The sequence below is a fragment of the Rhinopithecus bieti genome, unplaced genomic scaffold (assembly GCF_001698545.2).
Source record: "Rhinopithecus bieti isolate Rb0 unplaced genomic scaffold, ASM169854v2 scaffold_2350, whole genome shotgun sequence".
NCBI classification, from domain to species: domain Eukaryota; kingdom Metazoa; phylum Chordata; class Mammalia; order Primates; family Cercopithecidae; genus Rhinopithecus; species Rhinopithecus bieti.
The window spans coordinates 3694140-3719322 of NW_016803902.1; the positions used below are offsets into that span (position 1 = coordinate 3694140).

General features: G+C 37.3%; 2 long non-coding RNA genes across 2 annotated transcripts in view; one reads left to right on the plus strand and one right to left on the minus strand.

The window, feature by feature from the left end:
* The window catches only part of LOC108519438 (uncharacterized), a 180266-nt gene that overhangs the window by 9312 nt on the left and 145771 nt on the right, over nucleotides 1-25183 (plus strand). The window lies entirely within an intron of this gene.
* Nucleotides 14523-25183, minus strand: part of LOC108519435 (uncharacterized) — a 91787-nt gene continuing 81126 nt past the window's right edge. The window contains exons 6-7 of the long non-coding RNA XR_001882622.1: nucleotides 15555-15780; nucleotides 14523-14586 (exon numbers count right to left, since the gene is read on the minus strand). This is a non-coding gene — a long non-coding RNA (uncharacterized LOC108519435). The remainder of the gene's footprint in view (nucleotides 14587-15554; nucleotides 15781-25183) is intronic.

Sequence of the window (25183 nt, forward strand, 5' to 3'; positions counted from 1 at the left end):
GTACACAGCATGGGAACCCTGGGCCAGACCCAGGAAACCATTTTTTAATTCTGATCCTCCAGGCCTGTGATGGGAGGGGCAGCCATGAAGGTCTCCGACATGGCCTGGAGACATTTTCTCCATTGTCTTGGGGATTAACATTAGGCTCCTTGCTACTTATGCAAAATTTCTGCAGCCAGCTTGAATTTCCCCCTAGAAAATGGGTTTTTCTTTTTTTATCACATAGTCAGGTGGCACATTTTCCAAACTTTTATGCTCTGCCTCCCTTATAAAACGGAATGCATTTAATAGTGCCCGTGTCACCTCTTGAATGCTTTCCTGCTAAGAAATTTCTTCTGCCAGATACCCTAAATCATCTCTTTCAAGTTCAAAGTTCCACAAATTTCTAGGGGCAAAATACTACCACTCTCTGTGCTAAAACATAACAGAGAGTCAGCTTTGCTTCAGTTCCCAACAAGTTCCTCATCTCCATCTAAGACCACCTTGGCCTGGATGTTATTGCCCATATCGCTATTAGGATTTTGGGCAATACCATTCAACAAATCTCTAGAAAGTTCCAAACTTTCCCACATTTTCCTGTATTCGTCTGAGCCCTTCAAACTGTTCCAATCTCTGCCTGTTACCCATTTCCAAAGTTGCTTCCACATTTTTGGGTATCTTTTCAGCAACATCCCACTCCTGGTAACAATTTACTGTATTAGTTTGTTTTCACACTGCTGATAAAAACATACCTGAAACTGGAAACAAAACAAGGTTTAATTGGACTTGCAGTTCCACATGGCTGGGGAGGCCTCAGAATCATGGCAAGAGGTGAAAGGCTCTTCTTACATGGTAGCAGCAAGAGAAAATGAGGAAGAAGCGTAAGTGGAAACCCCTGATAAACCTGTCAGATCTCATGAGACTTACTTACTATTATGAGAATAGCACAAGAAAGAACAGCCCCCTTGGTTCAATTACCTATCCCTGGGTCCCTCCCTGAACACATTGGAATTCTGGGAGATACAATTCAAGTTGAGATCTGGGTGGAGACACAGCCAAACAATATCAGTCTCCAAAATAATGCTTTTCAGCTTTAAAGCTCTATTGTTTTACCCTTGTTACTTTAGTCACATGTTATAAAAATAGCCTAGCTTCTCTTTGAATGACTAGATGGGGATATATGAAGATAATTATATACTGATGCTGAAACCCAATAAAACAAAGCTAACAAAGCAAACATACATCAAGAAAAGAAAGTACTAATATGCTTCTTAATAAATCCTCCAATTCACTCAAATAATTACTATTCATTGAAGCCTTACTATATATATACACACACACACACACACATATAATGTGCTAATTTATAAACAATATGTAATTTATAATCTTTACAATAACTACAAGATGAAACTATCATTATTATTCACACTTGACAATCAATTAAAAAGAGGTTTAGGGGTGGATGCTGTGGCTCATGACTATAAATTCTAACACTTTCGGAGGCCAAGGCAGGAGAATCACTTGAGCCTAGGAGTTTGAGACCAGCCTGGGTAATATAGTGAAAACCTCAGCTCTAAAACTAACAAAAAAGCATAGCTTGGCATGGTGGAGCACACCTGTGGTCCCAGATACTCAGGAGTTTAATCACGTGAGCCCGGGAGATCAAGGCTATAGTGAGCTCTGATTGCATCTCAGAAAGTGAGCCAGTTGTCAAAAGTACTCAGGTAATATACAACCTGTGTTCTCTGTGTTTACCAGTGCTAGGTGACTACAGTGGCTTGTCAATTATCCAGCAACTTCACCTAGAACATAGGAAAATAAAAGAATCTCTGCAAAATATTTTTAATATGTAATACAGGTGTCCTCACTTCATTCATCCACTAAAATTTTCACCTATAACAAACTTCCTCTCAATTTTATTGCCAATAGAATTGGCAACAGTGACCTAGAGATCTCTTAAAGACTTGAGTATAAATGAAAATAAATGTGAATGGCTTAGGCTGAGGAAGTCTTAGAAAGACTCAAGAGTGTCACAACCTTCAAGAAGGCATAGGAGAAGCAAAACAACAATGACAACAAAAAGCATTTATGATACCCACCCAGAAATGACAGAGAGAGCCTCTGAAGGAACCTTGGAATAATTCATCAGATACAAAAGAATGTCAGTAAGAACAGGTATGAGCCAATACCCAAGAATACAAAAAAACTTAGACTACCACAGATCTTAAGAGGTGTCGATGTGGTAAGGACATCAAAGACTGGTGGTTTCTATCGTCTAAACACTTTTGCATGATATGTCAGTCCTGCCCTACATCCAGAATCTAGATATTGCCCTGAGGTAAAATCATTTCTCTCACCTTATATGAAATAAATAATTTTGCCATAAATTAAATTGTATCACACATGCAGAAAAATCTTTATTTTCTTTGCACAATTTTATAAAATGAGATTTTTATCCATTGCATAAAAAGGAGAAAAAACACAAATATAGACAATCATAAATAAAAGGTATAGGGTAAAGAGAGTTTGATGGGTGTACTAGTGTGTTCTCATGAAGCTATGAAGAAATACCCCAGATTGGGTAATTTATAAAGGAGAGAGATTTAATTGACTCAGAGTTCCACATGGCTGGGGAGGCCCCAGGAAACTTACAATCATGATGGAAGGCACAACTTCACAGGCAACAGGGGAGAGAATGAGGGCAGAGTGAAGGGGGAAGCCCCTTATGAAACCACTAACTCTTGTGAGAACTTATTCATTATTACAAGAACATCATGGGGAAAACTGTCCCTGTGATTCAGTTATCTCCACCTAGTCCCCCTCCTTGACATGTGGGGATTATTACCATTCAAGTGAGATTTTTGCGAGGACACAGAGCCAAACTATATCAATGGGTGTACAAATAAAGCACTAAATATGGGACTGAGAATAGGAGAGAACTTTCTTATAGTTTGAAAAATAGGTTTCATTTATGGAAAATAGTATGTCAAGGAAAGTTACTTTTGCTAGGGTGGCACCCACTCCTCCTCTTTCTGCTAATATCACCTTTAATTTCCTTTGTAACCACTGAATTTCAGCGTATGTTGAAACCTCTCTCATTCCACAGGAGTGAGTATTTAACCCAGGCCAGACAAAACAGGATTTTTTTTCTGTAAAAATGAATATATAATACAAATAGCATAAAACTTTTGAAGTACATAGTTCATTGGTCTTCAGCCTAGATACATAGTTGTGCAACTATCATCAGTATCTAATTTTCAGAACAGTGTTATTGCCTGAAAAAGAAACTTTGTACCTATTATCAGTCATTCTTCATTCCTAATCACCATCAGCCTTTGGCAATCACTAATCAACTTTGCTTCTCTTTGTATTTTCCTATCTGCACATTTCATACAAATGGAATCATACAATAGGCACCCTTTTATGTCTATCTTCTTTTACTTGGTATACTTTTTCCAATGTTTATCCATGTTGTACTATTTGTCAGTACTTCATTTATTTTTATGGCTAAATAATGTAACACATTTTGTTCATCTACTTACCATTTGGCAGACTTTTGAGTTGTTTCTACCTTTGGGCCCCAAAGATGGAAACATTCATGTACAAGTTTTTGTAGTAATATATAATTTCAATTATCTGGTGTACATACTATGAATGGAATCACTGTGTTATGTGCTAACCCTCTGTTTACCTTTGTGTTTAACATGTAAAATAATAAAAGCTATCTGGAGGGTCTTGAAGTAGATTTAACCTCATCCTTTTCTCTCCAGTGGCTTCCAGGATGCTGGGTTTCTCCATGATTGTACATGGTTGGTTTTCTATGTTGCTGTGGAGCTCAGATGAGAAGAATTAAAATAGGGGTAGTTAAAACCCCCCAAATCTCACTGTTCTTATCAACATTAAGAATTTTCCTTGAATAAACACTCCCTAGATATCTGCAAACTTTTGGTTAATCATCAGAGTTCTGAAAAAGACTGAAAATTTCTGCCAGTGTTCTCATGGATTTATGAAGGATAAGATGTTTGGAGGTTGTTAACTCTGACATTTATTACTGATATCACTCTCTTCCTAGTTTTTGCAATGATCAATTCTTGCAGTCAAATGACTTAAGCTAGTCCTAAGAAAAATATTTTTACTATTGTACATGCAGAAGATTTGGGGTATGTATATAGTAGTTATTTAAGGTGCATTGTCAATGTTCTCTGGGCCTTCTGATTTTACTGCATGTCTGGCAACTTCTAGTTACAGATGTTTGCACATGGTTGCCTCTGAAAGACTTTCTCTAAGGTAATACATGTCTGCTCTAACCTCAGGTACATCAGTCTGAATATGCTTGCTACAAATAACCAATGGTAGTTGGAGTACAAGTATTCCAACTACCTGGTTTAAGTATCTTCCTGGTTTAAGGTGGTACAAATTTGGGGTATCTGTTGCAACAAATCACCCTATAAAGTCAAGCTTTAGTTGCCCACATTGATAGTTGATTTAATAATGCACATTACTGACTTTTTAAAAAATTTTTTTCCCTGTCTTACATTCCACTAGCATTTCCTGTACCTCTCAAGTAAAGTACTTGGACTTGAATCTTTTTCTCAAAGTCTGCTTCCGGAACTCAGACTTAGGGAGGATTTCAGTCTGGAACCAAATGCAAACGTGTTCTACAATAAGCATTCTTACCTGAGAAGAAGCCATCTGGAGATAAGATTTGGGAGATCAGAGATTAATTCTGGTAACAACATTTATAACCCTCTAGAAACCCTGACTCTAGGTTTTTCTGTGGTCATTCAGTTACACAAGAAAAACAAAGCCCTTTTTTTTGTTTTAAGTAATTTTCAGTTGGGATTTCTATTGCTTGCCTCTGAAAAAATTCTGAATAATAAAATACAACATTGTTGACTATAGACAAAAAAAAAACAAAAAACAAACAAAAAAATCCCAGCATGATAACAGTCTACAATAAAGAAAGCAGCATGAAACCCAGTAAAGTAATATACAGCACTTTGGCAGAGACCTAGTGGTCTCTTACCAGGAGAGATCAGCCAAAGATATTTATAAAGTTTGGGATCTAACCTCCAGTAATTTAAATCAAGTCTTTTAGGGTAGGTACCAAATTTGAATTGAAAAATAAATCAATATAATTTTTCAGTATTGGTGCACACAGCACAGTGAAGCAAATCTTAATAAGTAAACTGTTTGAGAAGCAAGCTTTTTTGCTCAGCTGAGCAACCGTTATCCTATGAGAAACATTTGCCCAGATGAGCAAACTACTTATTCAGATACATCGATATGCAGGAATATCATGAAACAATCAGCAAAGTTGTTTATTGTCTTAAAATTTTCTTGGAATAGTTAAGCCTTGTTGACACAGGTATTCTCAGCTTTCAATCCTCAGCATTAAGCTATATGATGCAGGCGGTCTTACTTCCTGGTAAAGATGAGCTGGATTTGTCTTTATGGAGGAAGGGTCAGTGTTTTTATGGAAGAAGGACATTCTAAGCAAGAGAGAAAGAAAACCCCACAAAGCTGATGAAGAACATATACAAAGTATTAAAAATAAAGTATTTGTTCTTTGCTGGATTTGAGTGAATAGAGAATTAGCTAAGAAAGGGAGTTTAGGTTACATAGCAGAGAACTAGGAATCAGAGCTCTGTTCTCTCAACAAGGAGGTGCCTTCAAAAGTTTTAAATATCTAATCTTTGGGAAATGTTTGTGGTTTCCATGCATTTTTATTTAGTTGTTGTTAGTTTGATTTTTGGTTAGTTTTGCTAGAAAATCTGTTTTGAAGTGGTCACACAATATAACATGGATTGAGAAACTGTTTCTCCAAATTTAAATTTTAGAATACGAATATTTTTGATATTTTAATACGAAGAACCACGCTTTGAAGATGATTGACAATGAGAGTTAAATGATAGCAGAAGAGCGAGACTTTGTGCATCTTCACTTCCATCTCTGCATACATTATGGGGGTAGAGAAGAGGCATTATTTATTCATTTTGGAGGCAAGAAAGGGATAGTCCAAAGTTTGACTTAATATTAGTCAAGTTACACTGCTAAGATTCATGGCAAAGAGCTCTTATAGTGATCAATATTCTATTTTTTTTTTCAGATTCTAAGAAGGTCCAGGAAGAACACAATAGCAATTTAATATTGTTAGACAAATCATGTGTTTCATATTTAGACCAATCTCGATTCTAATCCTTACTCCAATATTTAAAAGGCATATCACTTTGGGCAAGTTAGTTAACCCCCTTTTCTCTCTGCTCCCTTAAGATGATACTACCTTGTGAATGTGTTGTGAACATTAAATAAGGGAAAAAAGCAGGTGTAAGGAGAATGACTGTGCTTCAGTCAAGAATAGGCTGAGGTAAACATCTGATGCAGCATGACACAGCGGCATTGGAGTGCAGGCGCAGACTCCCATACATTACATAACCACAGTCATGTAACCATGTTATGGGTGGGTTCATCACCTGACTCTGAGCCATTATTGTCTGTGAGTAACATAAATGAATTGCGCTGTTGACTTAGAGAGAGCGAGCCACTGGCCACCTTGCAGGTGGGTAGGGGTTTCCCTGAATGCTGTCAACATTGTTTGCCTAACTCGTGCAACTCAGCGAGGGTGTAGGCACCATAAGAAGTGTGCTCCACCACAGTAGGGGGTTCCTGGGCCCACCCTTGGGTCTCAAGTAGCTGTTCATGCTCTATTTTCTGGTGGACCAAGGAGCAAGCCCACAGAGGGTGTTTTTCCTCCTTGGTATCAGACTAAATGGGAGTTTCCTACTTGCACTGCATCCTGCAGGGACTGAGCATGCACTTCCCTTAGCGCAGCAAAAATGCCTACCTAACTTTGCCAGCAAAGACTCACTCTTTCTTGGTGCAGTGTGCTTCCAGGTGCTTCAGGAAGAGGTGCACCAAGGAGTTTAGCTGTAGGCATGGGGGTGGCAGGAGGTGCAGAGCCGGTGCTGAGGGGCTGCAGTCAGAGCAGGAAGTCGAGAAAAAGGCTTATGGAGAGAGAAAGAAGAAAGCCATATCCCATCTACCTACAGTCCCTTGAGTGTTCTTTGAACTACCTGCCACCCATCCAAGCTCCCCTTGTTTCCCAGCTTGGGTGGGAACCTGACATTTGGCATACTTGGCAGCGTTCTGAGGTGAGTGAGCCCTCGGTCTTTGATAATCCCGGGTTGACTATGTGGCCATGCTCCTTGGATGGGCCCCAGTGGAAACATGGCTGGTGGTGGATGAGTCCCCCATGGGCATGGAGAAGGCACTGAAGCACCTGGAAGCACACTGCACCAAGAAAGAGTGAGTCTTTGCTGGCAAAGTTAGGTAGGCGTTTTTGCTGTGCTAAGGGAAGTGCATGCTCAGTCCCTGCAGGATGCAGTGCAAGTAGGAAACTCCCACTTAGTCTGATACCAAGGAGGAAAAACCCCCTCTGTGGGCTTGCTCCTTGGTCCATCAGAAAATAGAGCATGAACAGCTACTTGAGACCCAAGGGTGGGCCCAGGAGCCCCCTACTGTGATGGAGCACACTTCTTATGGTGCCTACACCCCCGCTGAGTTGCATGAGTTAGGCAAACAATGTTGACAGCATTCAGGGAAACCCCTACCCACCTAGGAAGTGTTGTTAACTTTGTGGAGGCAATGGTCCCTGGAGCAGCATTTCCAGTAAATGCCCACAATGGCGCAGGATGATGCTACTCAACCCAGTCCTGCCTGGATGCTCCAGCTCATGTATTACTTGCAGATGGGTGGAGGAATACAGCCTTTTGTGTTTGATTAGGGAATTGGCTGAGGTGCCCAACTTGGTGGGCCACATATGAAATTGGCAATCCACTGGTCCCCTACCAAGGTACAGTGGGTGCTGGCACTGGCAGATACTGGTGCAGATTATAGCCTTGTCTATGGGAACTGGGATAAGTTTCCAGGCAAGGCTACATACATTCATGGCTATGAAGGCTGGTCAGTGAGTGTAACCTGTATCTTTGTACGTTGGCATCAATTGCTTGGCTCCCCACTGACACACTGTGTTTGTCTCTCCTATACCTGAATTACATTTTGGGAATGGATATTTTACATGGCTTGGCAGCTATGCCATCTATCATTGATTTGATGGATTACTTGACAATGTAATAGGGACAGTACCACTATGTGGTGGACTTGACTCATGCATTCTTCTTAATTGACATTGCTCTAGAGAGCAAGGAACAGTTTGCATTCACATGAGAAGGGCGACAATGGACTTTTACCATGTTGCCGCAGGGCTATGTGCATAGCCCCACCATATGTCACGGTCTCATTGTCACAGATTTAGCCACCTGGTAATGTCCAAAGGGGGTCCACCTGTTCCATTATGTTGATGATATTATGTTAATGTCTGATTCTCTTGCAGAGTTAGAAGCAGCGACACCGCTCTTGTGACAAGATTTTAACACGTGGTTGGGCAACCCATAAATCCAGGGTCCAAGGACCTGGATTGCCTGCCAAATTTTTAAGAGTCATGTCCCTGGCCCACCACAGTTGTGCGACTGCAGACCTTTGTGGGCCTCCTGGGGTATTGCTGGGTGTTTGTCCCCCATTTGGCTCAAATGATAAAACCATTGTATTGGTTGACAGAAAAGGGGGCTACTTGGGTTTCAGACAATGAAGCTGAGACAACATTTCTGGCATCCAAGTGGGCTATTAAGCAAGCACAGACCCTACAAATCATTGACCAGGAGCACCCATTTGAGCTTGATGTGCAAGTGACAATAGATGGGTTTGGATGGGGCCCATAGCAGCACATGGAGCACTTTAGAACAAAAGTAGGCTTTTAATCCCAACTTTGAAAGGGAGCTGAGCTCCAGTACGCATTAATAGAAAAGCAGATAGCAGCTTCATATGCTGCCCTTCAGGCTCATGAGAGTGTAATGGGACAAACTATGGTCATTATGTAGACAACTTACCCAATAGGGAGGTGGATATGTTCATGGGTAACAACTCCCAGGAATGGGATGGCACAGTCATCCACTTTAGCAAATGGAGTGACTACTTAGAATGGAGGAATACTCTGAGTATGAGCCTCTTAATAGAATTATGAGAAGTCTTGGGGCCTGTAGTCCTGATTCAAGATAAGGCCATGGGTCAGCCTGAGGCACCTTTAGACCCTGAGTCATAACTGTTTAAACAGGGCCTCCCCCCTCCTGCATCCATGATGGGGCATGATATATGGATGGGTCCATCCAGGGTGCTGCTTCTACCTTGACCACTGTTGTGGTCCAGCCTTATACTGATAGCATATGGTTTGATACTGGGTATAGACGAAGTAGCCAATGGGCTGAACTCAGAGCAGTGTGGATGGTGATCACCAAGGAGGTGACACCTATGGTAATCTGTACCAATAGTTGGGCAGTTTATTGAGGCTTAACCTTGTGGTTAACTACCTGGAAGATACAGAATTGACTAGTTGGTCACTGGCCTGTTTGGGGCCAAGACATGTGGCAAGACCCAAGGGAGGAAGGATGACCTCCTCCAACCAGTTATGGGGATGAATGGAATCTGTTGTGGTCTGCCCCAACACCCCTAAAGGAAGGGGAACAAAAACCTGGCTTTGGCCATGGACCCTCCAAGCCCCCCACTGCAGATGGCAGGCGATTGTAGTCCCCTGATGGGAGAGTCTACAGTAAGATTTACAAGTCACTCCTTGGGTATTTAATACATGGCCTCCATGATTGACTATTCCTTGGAGCACTGGCCTGGAGGTTCTGCCCTGTGGGTGCGTCTCCCTACTAGAAGAACTCCCTTGGCCTAGTGGGTGGAGTGTAAGGAAAATACCTGTACTTCAGTCAAGAATAGGTTGAGGTAGATATCTGGTGCAAGATGACACAGCAGGATTGGAGTGCAGGCACACAATCTCATGCATTATATAACCACAATTATATAACCATGTTATGGGTGGGCTCATCACCTGGCTCTAAGTCATTATTGTCTCTAAGTAACATAACTGAACTGCACTGCTGATTCTGAGAGACAGAGCTCCTGACTGACTTGCAAGTGGACAATGGGGAGCCAGGAAGTGACGAGCACACCAGGGAGTGCAGCTGCAGGTGTAGGGGTGGCAGGAGCTGTGGAGCCAGCACTGAGAGGGGATGCGGCTAGAGATGGTGGCTGAGACAAAAGCTGATAGAGAGAGAGAGAGAGTAAAGCCATATCTCATCTACCTATGGGTCCCTCAAGTGTTCTTTCAGCTACCCGCCACCTGTCCACCTCCTCCCCTTGGACCCCAGCTTGGGTTGGAACCTGACAGCAGGGGTTAACAGTTTGGTCCAAAATTGAAAAGCATTAAACATTAACATATCTTTTTAGCCTTTAACTTACATAGAGTTTTATGAAAATGTGCACAAAGAAGGGGGAATTATGACTCTGGGCCAAATTTCTAATTGAGACAGCAGCTGAATTTCAAGCCTTCCAAGCCCTGGCTTCTCATGCTCATGTATTTGTTTCACCTGCAATTTTCCCTAAGACTCTTCATTCATATTAACATCACAAGGAAAATTAAAGGTTTAAAGCTGGTTCTCTAGAGGACATCTACCCTTTGATCTCCCAGGGAGATCAGAGCTTTAATCGGAAAAGGAATGATTATGATTGGACATTTGACTACTGTGCAGAGGAAGCCCTCCAGGGAAACACACCAGAAATAACTATTGCTTTATGGGTAAGTATGAGGAGTGTTACGGCTAAACTGGAGGTGACAGGCAGGGAATCAAGAGTTAGGAGACAGGCTCTGCTTATTCCTATAGACATTCAACCATGTCACAACTTTATGCTCAAATTCTTTATCTATGAATTGGAGACTTTACAAGGCCATTACCGGTATTATATGAGACAATGTGGGTGAAGTATTTTAAAATTTCTAAAAATACAAATGAATGTAAATTTCAATAGATTTTTGTATTGATTTTCTTCAAATACTGAGATGCAAGATGAAAGCAATTAAAATATGAGGCAGCAGCAGCCAAGTTGTTATGTGATCTCAGGTTATTGCAGAGTCCTTCCTACCATAGGAAGTAGGAAACTAGCAAAAGATTAGCAATAGTGCACTGAAAAATCTTTCAGGAATTTCTAAGTGCTCAATGCATGAGACTGCAGCAATGGACAGCACTAAGCAGGAAAAAATGTCCTTTTGATACCTTTTTCTCATATTCTGCACAATGTTTAAACACAAACTTGAAAATTTATTCTTAATCCGGCATTCTTTAGAAAGATATTCTATTCTATTATTAAACAAGTCTTCACTGAGCACCTACTGTATACTAGGATGTTGATTTCCACATAAGAAGAGCCATTTATGTGCCAGGGATCATGTTAAACACTAAATAATTATCTCATTCAATTTTTATAACAATTTATAAGGTTCATGTTGATATGCCCTTTTTAATATATCAAGAAATAGACTCAGAAAGATAACGTAACTAATATAATGTAGATATGAGGTAGGTTTTGGCAGAATTGAGGTTTAAATCCAGTTCTGCACCATTCCAGAGGCTGTGCACTCAAACGCAATGCTGTATTGACAGTTGAGTCTTTGGAAGTCTTTACTTTTCTTCAACTGATTTAATTAAATTTCACAAATGTCTTAAAAGAGACACAAAATGAAATTTATACCAATTTTAGAATAAACTTGCTTCATCCAGCAATGTATGGGCCAGAATAAGAATGAAAATACTATGAATAAACATTTGAATGTTCTAATGCAGGAGGTTTTTAAGCAATTTCATTTCATATTTAGTCCTAAACAATAGAAATTTAAACTTTGCTTTACATCCCCAACTTTTGGATTCAGATGTCAGATGTTCACAGTGTTTTATTTGTCTTTCAAGACAGGAAAATAGAGATTCTTTATCTTATAGTATAGATGTATTTGTTGTAGTCCAGCTTATTCCATTGAAATACTATAAAATATATCTCTAATTTTTTAATTTTTTTCTTTCTAATTTTTATTATAGGTTTAAGGGGTACATGTGCAGGTGGGTTACATGGGTAAATTGAGTGTCATGGGGATTTAGTGTCACCCATGTAATCAGCATAATACCTAATAAGTAGTCTTTTCAATTCTCACCCTCACCAAATCCTCCACCTTCAAATAGATCTCAGTGTCTATTGTTCCCTTCTTTGTGTCCATGTGTATTCAATGTTTTGCTTCCACTTAAAAGAGAGAACACACGATACTTGGTTCTCTGTTATTGCATTAATTCACTTAGGATTATCGCCTCCAGCTCCATCCATGTTGTTGAAAAAGCCATTATCTCATTTTTTTATAGTGCATAGTATTCTATGGTAAACATGTACCACTTTTTCTTTCTCCAGTCTGACATCAATGGGCAGCTATGTTAATTCCATGTCTTTGCTAGTGTGAATGGTACTGTGATGTATATACACATGCGTGTGTCTTTATGGCAAAATGATTTATATTCTTTTGGGTATATACCCAATAATAGAATTGTTGGGTTGAATGGTGAGTCTTTTTTAAGTTCTTTGAGGAATAGCCACACTGCCTTTTACAATTGCTGAAGTAACTTACATTCTTACCAGCAGTGTAATGGATAGGGGTATAACTTTTATCCACAATCTCACCAGAATCTGTTATTTTTTGACTTTTTAATAATAGCCATTCTGACTGGTATGGGATGGTATCTTGTTATCATTTTGATTCACATGTCTCTGATGATCAGTGATATTGAGCATTTTTTCATACGTTTGTTGGCTACATATATATCTTTCGAGAAGTGTCTGTTCATGTCCTTTGCCCATTTTTTAAATTATTTTTCTTGTTGATTTGTTTGAATTACTTATAGATTCTGGATATTAGACCTTTGTTGAATTCATAGTTTACAGACATTGCCTTCGATTCTACAGGTTGTCTGTTTACTCTGTTGATAGTTTCTTTTATTATACAGAGCTCTTTAGTTTAACTAAGTCCCATTTGTCGATTTTTGTTTTTGTTGCAATTGCTTTCAGAGTTTGGTCATAAAGCCTTTGCCTGGGCCAATGTTCAGAGTGGTATTTGCTACAATTTTTTTTTCTAGTCTTTATAGTTTTAGGTTTTACAGTTAAGTCTTTAATTCATTTTGAGTTGATTTTTTCGTAAGTGAAAGGGGTCTATTTTGAATCTTCTGCATATGTCTAGCCAGTTATCCAAGTAGCATTTATTGAATGGGGATATTATTCAGAGTTACCAAAAAAAATGCCATTTCTGTTATTCCAAGTCACATAAGATGGAATGCCTGAGAATGCCAGAAAGTAGTTGGAAGTGTGAGAGTAAAAGAGAAAGAGATAAAAAGAAGTAAAATCTAGTTTCAAAACTTTCTCAGCAGTAATACCGATGCACTCAAATGCAGAAATGAAAACCCATAAACTGAAAATATTCAAGTCCAGAAACTGTAATGTGAAGTGTCATCGGAAGGCTTCATTTTGTGTCCAGCTCTGCACAGAAGGAAAACCACAAATCATTTCAAATATGAATAACTATAAATCATAAACTTGGTTCCTTACAGTTCTTCAAGATGAGTATTGCATGATAAAAGATTTTGTATCTTGGACCAAAAAAATAGTTTTGGAGGCTTACAAATGTTTCCCATTGATATCAACATATCACACAGGCAGGTAGCCAAATCCCAATCTGAACTTTCGATTTATCTGACAACGTTTCTGTCACAGCAGAGGATCTGAGACGGTATAGAAGTATTTGTATCCCAGCAGCAGGTAGAAGCCAGGGGATGTCTACCAAAGTTGTAAATGCATGTATTTTGTAGTGTAGTTGAGAGATGGCTGCCTCACGAGGTATGTCATGGAAAATTCTAAGGATGATGAAGCCAGACCACTCTGCATGGATCCACATCAGGTAAGCAATGGAATGAATGTGGCTGGCTGCCATCATTAAGAGGCCTTTTTTTTTTTTTTTTTTTTTGCAATTGGAGTTAGGCTTTTTACTAGTACTAAAGGTGCAGAAGTGCAACTACAGAAGTTTATGCATCATATATCTATCATATATCTGTAGTAAGAGGGAAACATAACTCAATATGTTTAATTATCATGGCCAGTTTTTTTTACTAGTTTATGACCACAGACACCATAGACCATTTTTACTCTATAAAATTAGCTAATTTATAGGATTTTCTGGTAACAGAGCTAATACACCCATTCTAGAGGATAATTTAGCAATACATACTAAAAGCCTTAAAATATGCATATGCTTTCTGTAGGCAATTTCAATCATAGCAATTAGTTTTAAGAAGGATTCGTTCAAATACCTAGCTAAAAAATGGTTACTCATGACAACATTAGTCATAAGAGTAAAAATTAGAATCAATCTAGCTCCTGTATACAGAAATGGTTAAATAAATTGCCATATATCAATAACTGAAATGCTATTCAGTTATGTTAATGGTCACTGTCACTGTACATTATGATTCTTAGAAATATGAGAGTCACAGACCATTGCAAAAATAGGATACACATTATAGGCATTCTCCTCTTCTAAAATGTACATGGACTTACCTAAAATCATATCCAGAATTCAGAACAAAATGCCAAAATGTTCATGATTTCCCAATTGCATTTAAGAATCTGAAGTTAAAAATTTAACATTAGTGACTATTGAATTATAAAACATTCACAATATATTAGCTGAAAAAAGTCAGAATATGTATCATATATGCAGAATTATTCCATCTTATATTTATATGACATCTGCATCAATGGAAGGAAACTACATCTTGAAGTTCACTTTTGTCTTTTTAAAAGTTTGCTGAACCGGGCCAGGTACGGTGGTTCATGCCTGTAATCCCAGCACTTTGGGAGGGTGAGGCGGGTGGATCACCTGAGGTTAGGAGTTCAAGACAAGCCCAGTCAACATGGTGAAACCCCGTTTCTACTAAACGTACAAAAAAATTAGCCAGGCATGGCAGTGGGCACCTATAATCCCAGCAACTTGGGAGGCTGAGGCAGGAGAATCCCTTGAACATGGGAGGTGGAGCTTGCAGTGAGCCAAGATCGCACCACTGCACTCCACCCTGGGCAACAGAGCGAGACTGTATCTCAAAAAATAATAAAAATAAAATAAAATAAGTTTGCTGAAACAAAAAATACTCAATTGCCTACTATTAAAGATAATTTATAACTTTTAAGCAAAGGTCACATATTTCAACAAAAATACTTTGTACATAAAGTAATGATAGGTCTCAATTTGGCAGTTTTCTGTGTTTCTGTGTAAGTGTTTGGTGCAGGTGGTAGAGGAGCATAACTGAAAGTATTATAGTTAGCTGCAATTATTATAATAGAAACCAGTTCTAGCTAATTTAAGCAAAATGACCATTTATCAAAAGGACACGAGCTAGATAACAACTTCTAGAATGGTGAAGACTCATATGAATTTCTCTGCAGTGAACCAACTATAATGTAAAACATCCAGCTAGTTAATCTTTGGAAATTTTCATAAGAACATAAAGCAAATGGATAAACATTTATTCAAGAAAATCTCCAAGAAAATCTGTTGAATTTCATCAGAATTCTGTGGCACTTGAATTATGACTCACTCTTCCTATCTCAATTCACCGTGGTGTAAATTTCACTCCAGGTAGGTGAGGCCAAAAAACAGGGCTCTTTCTGTCCCCAACACCTGCATTTCGTTTAAGGACTATAACATTTCCCTGGGAGAGGTGATTTGCCATATTTCCTTATCTTTCCAAGCTTCATGTTGGAGAGGCTAAAATCAAGCTTTCTGCAGCTGAGAGGTCAAGAACATTCTTTTTCCACAGAGTCCTGAAAAAATTAGAACAATAAGCTAGTGGTTAGTTAGTCTAATAGCTGAGTGTTATACCAATAGAAGCACACAGATTAAAAGAGAGATAAAAAATGGAGGTAACAGGAGCCCTGTTAACACCACTGTAATCTCAAAAACACTAGACACATGTCCCACACTCTACTTTTTGAGGAGGGAAGATAAAGTCTACGCACTGTGAGAGATATAGGCTTTATCCAAATAGCCTCACCAAAGAACTAAACAAATAGATAAGCAAATAACAATAAGCCCTGGGTGTGCTCAGTAGGAAGTTAGCAAAATACATTATCTAAAATGTGCATATTAAATAAAAATTATGATAAATGAACAGGCAATAGAAACTGCCTGTCAGAGGGGCCAGATGTCAAACTTAGCAGACAGAAACTTCCAAGAAGCCATTATAAACATGCTCAAAGAAATAAAGTTATAAAGGTAAACCATAATGACATATGAAAAGATAAAAATTTCCAAACATAGAATATAAAGTGATAAATGTCATAGAAGGTCTGAATAAAAATTCTATATTTGAAAAGTAAAATCATAAAAGAGAAATTCACTGGAGGGTCCCAACAACAAATTTGAATATAGTTTAATAGAGATTATGTTATCCACAGAAAAGAGGGAGAAAAAAATATTTGAGAAAAATGAATATAATCCCAAAGAACTATAGCCAAGTATTAAGCAGAAAAAACATATGTATAATTGAAATACTAGAGAGAGGGAGAAAAGAATTAAATATTCAAAGAAATAATACCTTAAAATGTCCCAAATTTGATGAAATTATAAAGCTATCATCAAAGAAGTTCAAGAAACTTCACCTAAAATAAGTCAAAAAGATTGGTTCAGGCGTGGTGACTCATTTCTGTAATCCCACCACTTTGGGTGGCAGGGGCAGGAGGATTGCTTGAGGCCAGGAGTTAGAGACCAGCTTGAGCAACATAACCAAAACCAACCTGTATAAAAACAAAAAATTAAAAAATTTAGCCAGGCACAGGTACATATCTGTGGTCCTAGCTACTCTGGAGGCTGACGAGGTAGGGTCACTTGAGCCCAGGCGTTCAAGGTTACAGTCACCTATGATTATACCGCTGTATTCCAGCCTGAGCAGGGTGAAAGAGCAAGATCTCGTCTCAAAAACAGATTCACATCCGGACACTTTGCAGTAAAAATATTGAGAGGAATACAGAAAAAAATCTTGAGAGTACCAAGAGAAAAAATAACATCAGATAAAAGAAACCCCAATAATATTAATAGTTAATTTCTCATCAAAAATAATAGATACCAGAAGGCACTAGGGTGATATATTCAAAGTACTGAAAAATACACTTTTAAGCAAGAATGTTATATTAAGCAAAAGCAAAACAAGGTTTTAAAATTAAGGCAAATAAAGACATCCCCAGATAAACAAACACTGAAAGAAGTTGTTGCTTACAAATCCACCTTACAAAAAACACTAAAGAGGCCAGGCACGGTGGCTCACACTTGTGATCCCAGCACTTTGGGAGGCTGAGGCAGGCGGATCACAAGGTCAGAAGTTTCAGACCAGCCTGACCAACATGGTGAAACCCTGTCTCTACTGAAAATACAAAAGTTAGCTGAGTGTGGTGGTGCTCACCTGTAATCCCAGCTACTCAGGAGGTTGAGGTAGGAGAATCCCTTGAACCTGGGAGGCGGAGGTTGCAGTGAGCTGAGATCATGCCACTGCACTCCAGCCTGGGCAACAGAGCGAGACTCTGTCTCAAAAAAAAAAAAAAAAAAAAAAAAAAGAAAGTTCTTCAGAAAGCAAGTGATCCTAAAAAGAAATGTTCAAATCCATGCGTGTGCACACATATGCAATGAAGAGTACTGGTAAAGGTAATTATGTAGACAATTAGACTGTATAATTACATTTCATCTCCTTTCATCTCTTATTTTATTTATCAATTATATAAAATAATGTGTATATAATTGTATTGTTAAGCCTGTGACATATAGAAATGTAAATTATTTGGCAATAAAAGCAAGAGGAGGTGGGTGAGAGCAAAGCTATACTGGAAAAAGGAAATGACACCAGGTAGTAACTAGAATTCACAGGAACAAGTAAAGAAAACCAGACATGGTAAATAAGAAAGTTATTATTACAATCTCTACAATTATGTGCTTGATGTTATTTCTTCTCTTAGCTTTATAACAAATTAAAATTAAATAAAATAATAATTGTTACAACAGAGTGTTGGAGGTGTAACACATAACTGATGCAGCATGTATACCAATAATATTATGTAAAGGAGGAAGAAGAAATAGACCTATGTAGTAACAATGTTCTGTATCTCATTGGAATTAAATTAGTAAAAATTTGTAGAGGATTAGGGTAAGATAATGTATATGGTAACCCCCAAAGAAAACATCAAATTTTTTTAATAAATAAAAAATTATAAAAGGAATAAAAATATTGTACAAGAAAATATTCACTTATCCTAAAAGAAAGCCATGAAGAAGGAATAGAGAAGAACAAAGAAGACATGAACAAAATAGAAAATAAAACCAAAAGAGAAGATCATGTTCTGACTTATAAGAAACTATCCTAAATGCAAATGAATTAAACACTTCAATCAAAAGGCAATGGAATGCAGTGAACATAGCCATGCTTGCAGGGAAATGTATAACTATACTGGATGTATTTAATAAGTAGAAAGATATCACATAGAAAACTTAAACTTTAATGTTAAGACACCGAACACCAAAAAAAACAAGAAAAAAGAAAAAAAGAAAAAAAAAAGAGCACATTAATGCTAGAGCAAGCAGGTGGAAAGAAATAATAAGGATTAAAGGAGAAATTAGTGAAATACGGAATAGTAAAACGAAAGAGAAAATCGATAAAAACTGAACATCGGTTCTTTGACTATGTCAATGAAATTGATGAAATGTAAGCTAAACTAAGAAAATAAAGGTAGAAGACTAAGGCAGAAAGGAAAGAGGGCACTATTGACCTTTCGTAAGTAAAAAGGATTGTTGGCCGGGCGCGGTGGCTCAAGCCTGTAATCCCAGCACTTTGGGAGGCCAAGACGGGCGGATCACAAGGTCAGGAGATAGAGATCATCCTGGCTAACACGGTGAAACCCCGTCTCTACTAAATACAAAAAACTAGCTGGGCGAGGTGGCGGGCACCTGTAGTCCCAGCTACTCGGGAGGCTGAGGCAGGAGAATGGCGTGAACCCGGGAGGCGGAGCTTGCAGTGAGCTGAGATCCAGCCACTGCACTGCAGCCTGGGCGACAGAGCGGGACTCTGTCTCAAAAAAAAAAAAGAGGATTGTAAGGGAATATGACAAACCACTGTATACCCACAAACTGGATAACCTAGAAGAAATGGACAAGTTCCTAAGAAGACAAAACAACCATAACTTATTTAAGAAGAAATGGAAAATGTGAATAGACCTATAACTAATAAATCAGGAGATTAAATTGGTACTTTAAACGTCTCCCAGAAAAAAAAAAAAGCATAGGCTTGTTGTATGAGGCCAGTATTACCATAAACCAGATAAAGATATCATAAGAAAAATAGCAAAACAAATCCAGGGAACATGTAAATTGAATGATGTACCAAGATCAAGTGGAATTTACCAAAGGAACACAAGTTCGTTTTAACATCTGAAAATCAATGTAATACACTGTATCAAAAGATAAAACTACATGAATATCTCAATAAATACAGAAAAACATTTGACAAAATCCAACACATTTTTAATAAAAAATATTTAGTGATCTAGGAATTGAAGGAAACTTCCTCAACCTCATAAAAGGCATCTACAAAAATCTAGGACTAAGATCATACTTAATGGGGAATGACTGAGTGATCATAAAATATACAAGGATATTGACTCTTGCTATTGCTTTTTAATATTGAAATGGAAGTTCTAGGCAAAATAATTAAGCAAGAAAAGGAAATAAAAGGTAGTCATCTTACCAAGAAAGAAATAAAACCATCTATTTTCGGATGACATGATCTTATATTTAGAAATTTCAAAGGAAACTGGTAAAAAATAGAATAAATGAGTTTAACAAGGTTGCAGAACAAAATAATGATATACAAAAATCAATTATGTATATATATATATTTGCAGTGAACAGTCTGCAACAATTCAGTGTATAATAGCATTAAAATAATGCTTAAAATATATTTAACAAAGCCTGTGAAAAAATTATATGCTGTGAACTATAAAACATTGTTGAAAGAAATTAAGGGAAAACTAGATCAGTTAAACAAACCTTGTTTCTGCATCGGAAGACATAAAGTTATTATTAAGATAGCAACACTCCCCAAGTTAATCTACAGATTTAAAACTAGCATTATCAAAATTTCAGCTGAATGTTTTTTGAATAATTTGACAAGCTAATACTAAGATTTATGTGAAAATGGAAGGGATTAAGAACAGTCAAAACAATCTTGAGAAAGGAAAATAAGGTTGAGGGACTTACACATCCTCATTTTAAAACACTGCAGCTTGAATTGCCACCATTTTAATCAGTAGAAAAGAGAAGGACCTGCTGCCTTTATTATTATTGCAAGAAAGAATTTCCTCTTATTTTGGTAACTATAGGATGAACTATGATGATTAGCCAAGCTTAGGAACTCCCTTCTAAACATGTTGGTCAAAAATCTGGAAAAGTGAGGAGAGTGTCCCCAGCCAAATAATCACAGGCAAGATCAACCTTTAATTATTGTTTACAAGGTAAGGAATCCCTCAAATATACAAAAAAAATGTGCTGACACTGGGCAGTCAAAACAAGAAAATGTCTATGAAAAAATAAAATAGAAAATAAAAAAGAGCACATTAATGCTAGAGCAAGCAGGTGGAAAGAAATAATAAGGATTAAAGGAGAAATTAGTGAAATACGGAATAGTAAAACAAAAGAGAAAATTGACAAAACTGAACATCAGTTCTTTGACTATATCAATGAAATTGATGAACTGTAAGCTAAACTAACTAAGAAAATAAAGGTAGAAGACTAAGATGGAAAGGAAAGAATATGGATGTGGGTACTCTAATTTAAAACAAACTATGAAGGCCCCTACATATATATTTATTAAAAGGTTCTACAAGTTTTAATACCAAAATCTTAAACAGCTGAGATGTTTTCCTCTTTTCTGCCAATCAGTACTTTGTAAATATTTTAAACAATGAAATAATATTGACTTTTAATAGCAAAATTATTTTATTTTAATTATTTTAAAATGATAACCCAAATATTTTTCAGTCACTGCTTTATTTTGTGTAACTTTTAATTCCTCTAAGTATTCACAGGAACACCCAACTTGAATACTATAGCAATTCTTTCACAAGCATGTTCTTTTTATTTTAATTAAATTGATATCATGCATGACACGTTGAAAATAAAAATGATACTTTTCACTTACGCATTTTGGAAAGCTGCACATATTATCATCATATCTGTCATTAATGATTCAATCATATACTCATAAATCTTCCATGGACAGTGTAGTTTATTTCTAATGAAAGCTTTCAGTTTAGAATAAGAAGCATTCGACTGAGGCATTTTCAAAGTCTTCTTTCATTCAAATTGCTGAGGAAGCTTTAACTACCCTGCTGTCCAAATGACTCAGTGAAATTAATGATCCAAATTCAAAGTTAAAACCTCCGTATTTTTTCTGGAAACTAAATCAGAACACTAGAAACTGGGAGAAAGCACTAATAAGCCTGTGATACCAATGCTTTCCTAAGGCGCCAATAAATCAACATTATTTCAAATTCCCTTGGTTCCCTAAAAAGAGCAATTATGTTAGTCCATACAGTGGGGTTGCGCCTGGAATCTGAATCGTATTCCAAGTATGATAGAAATAAGATAGATTTCTATCATCTTATTAAGATAGATTGAAGATCTCAGGCAATGGTTTAAGTAGTTTTTCAAATGTGATATGATTTTGGGATAAAGTTAAAAACACAGAAAGTGCAGTTTAATAAGCTGGACTGTTCATAGCCAGACAGTTACTTGGTGTTTGACCTTAGAAACCATTAAAGACAGAAAATGTTACATGAAAACAGGATGCATTAAAACCATTAGACTGTCTTCCACCAAACCAGAAAGATAAATACATTGTATTTATCTATAACTTTACTCCACAGGCAATTGGAGGGATGAATTCACATAATTTAACAAATATAATTAACTTTTAACAGGGTCCTTCCTCTGGGTTATTTATGTATTTATTAATTAATACAGCAAATATTTGCTGACCACCTACCATGTGCCTGGCATTCTAGTGATGTTTGTATGCATGTGGCAGCGGAATGAGGAATAATGAGGTGGAGGTTGCACATAAAACCAAGTAGCTCATATTATTGAGGGGGGTGTATGTGTGTGTGTGTGTGTGTAGAGTAGCTCAAAAGATGCATATGAAAATATCACACACACACAGACATAGAAACACACACAGACACACACACACACACAGACACACACACACACTCTTACCAAAACATAAGGGGTTCTATCATCCTTATTTAGAATTTTGAGAGTCTAGAAGAGAGTGTGATTCAGTTTCTGCACTTATTTTAGTGTAACATATTAAAACTTCTAGTAGACCTTTTAGCTATATGATCACTAAGGTATTTTTTAACTTGAAAATTTTAAAATAATGCTATATATCAGTTATATCAATAAATATGAATAGGCTGAAGTCACCTATTAAAAAGAAAATTATTTTCAAATTTGTATAGCAAAGAAATACCCAACCATAATCTGTATACCAGTGACATGTCTGAAGAATAATACAAAAAGGCTAACAAATAAAATCATTCAAAATATATATACTAGGCAAATAGAAACAATAAAATAGACATTGTTTTGCTGATTTCAAAGTGTAATTTGCATTAAGAAGCATCAAATTCAACAAAGGACACTTTTACGAATGCTAAAGCCAACAATTTAGGATAATTATATAACAGCTATGAATATGTACACAAAATGATAGTAACTATCTTCATAAAGAAAAAATTACAGGAAATTCATGAATACATAGATAAAAATACAGTAATATGAGAACAATTTTAAATTCCACTTTCTGTACAAGACAGATCAGTGGCCAAAAAAGCAAGTAAGAATACAGAGGACCTGATCAACATAATCAATAAGGACAGTCTTATGACGACATATTGAAGTGTACATCCTGATAATAGCAAACATTCATCTTAAGAATATTGGAACTGTCAGGCCGGGCGCGGTGGCTCAAGCCTGTAATCCCAGCATTTTGGGAGGCCGAGACGGGCGGATCACGAGGTCAGGAGATCGAGACCATCCTGGCTAACACGGTGAAACCTCGTCTCTACTAAAACTACAAAAAACTAGCCAGGTGACGCGGCGGCGCCTGTAGTCCCAGCTACTCGGGAGGCTGAGACAGGAGAATGGCGTGAACCCGGGAGGCGGAGCTTGCAGTGAGCTGAGATCCGGCCACAGCTCTCCAGCCTGGGTGACAGAGCTGAGACTCCGTCTAAAAAAAAAAAAAAAAAAAAAAAAAAAAAAAAAAAATAAAAAAATATTGGAACTGTCCCAAAATATAATCATATGTGGGGAATTTAAGAAAAGTAGTAAGTTCTATAAAGTAGAAATATTATAACAGCACACACTGATCGCAATAGAATAAAACTAGAAACTGTTAAATTAAAATGAAGACCAAGCCCGAAAAATTCCTGGCAAACAAAACCAAACAGACCTTAAAAATAGTCTGAACCTTGCTTAAACTGCAAGCATAAGTGAAACTTCACTTGGGGCATTTCTGGCAAATTCTTATGTTAGACAGAAACAAAATCCAGCTAACGATGAGCAGCCAGCTAACGTGGTTATGTGCCTAGAGACTTTTCAATAGGGGAAACCCAAAAAGAGCAATTTTGTAACTACAACCAATGATTCACCCTATAAATACTTGTCTATGGCACCTTGTCATTGGAACACTAAACTCTTTCAGTTTGGTGTTTCCTGATTCAAGAATTGCTTCTTAAATAAACCTTTAAAATTGTATTATACCTAAGAGTTTTCTTTTACAGTTTGGTGGCAGAAGTGAGATGTGAAGGCAATCCCCAGTGACCCCTGGTAGTATCATGGAGCCAGGTGAAAGGTTCACATGGAGCTAATTGTGCCCACCGCTTTCTTGCTGCAACTGGAGTTCCTGAATAAGTGTCTTTCTTATTCTGTGCTCCACGTTTTACATCCTGAGCTTTCTGAGTTTGAGTAAATTTATTCCTATTTGGTGTGGAGATTGAACTGGGTATTCAACAGGAACTAAACTGGTTCCAGTTGGAGGCATTGGGTAGGTAAAAACTTAGAAGGAGTGAGAGTGATGGGTTTATAAGCATTAAGGAGTCAGGGACTTCTCTATCTGGAATACCAGCTAATTTTATTTTCAAAAATTATGGACTCAAAACCTGTGCCTTTCTAGAGACATGGTTGTACCTACCTTGCCAGAGACAATTTAGAGTTGCAGTGGACTATCTTGCCAGAGATGATTTAGAGTTGCAGTGGAGAAGTTTTATTTGAGATAAAAGTATTCGTTTATTGAATCCATTGGCAAGGAAGCGATCTTGAACACCCCAGTATCAATGGGATGCATTTTGTGATGGATATAGAGTCTTCTAAAAGACTTACTGATTATAAAATTGAATCTCTAAAAGACCCTTTACTAAATACAAATAAGACATCTAAAGCTTAAACAACAAATTGAGGGTGAAAATAAATAAAATTAGATGGTAATTGATGAAACTATGACAATTTTTCTCCCTTTATCCTCCTCTACCTTCTCTAAAGGTGATTTTGAATCTTTAACCCATTTATTCAACTATCTTCTTGCCCTGAACTTACTAACTCTTTTGCTCAACTACCCTTCTGCCCTGAGAATAATGAGAAAAGGACAGTTAGCTTAATGTCTTATAAACCTAGATCTTCAGAACAGCCAGATGACATTATGAAGTAGACAGCTTTACCATACTATGGGGAACAAGAGTCCATTTGACTCCACTCCATTGATTGAAACTTCTTTCTGTTTTACATTAACATAAAATGTTCAAACTCTTATTTTTTTAGGAAAATTTACTATTTATACTGCATATCCTCTATAGTCTACTGTTGAAAATATAGCTACTTTCATTACTCAAAGCAATTGCTAGCTATGTAGTCATCTAGATGAATGGGCACAATCACAATGAATACTAGAACCTGTACCAATACACACTTGCATGAGCAATTTAGGAAGCTGAATTTATAAAATGTTTGGTATCCTTGCTTGGGCAGGCATATTTATGATCAAGTGACTTGGGCACTGGGAAAAAGCAATTGAAACAAGGGATGCCCTATAGCTCTTGATTTTATTACTGGTAATTTATCTTTATGCATAGA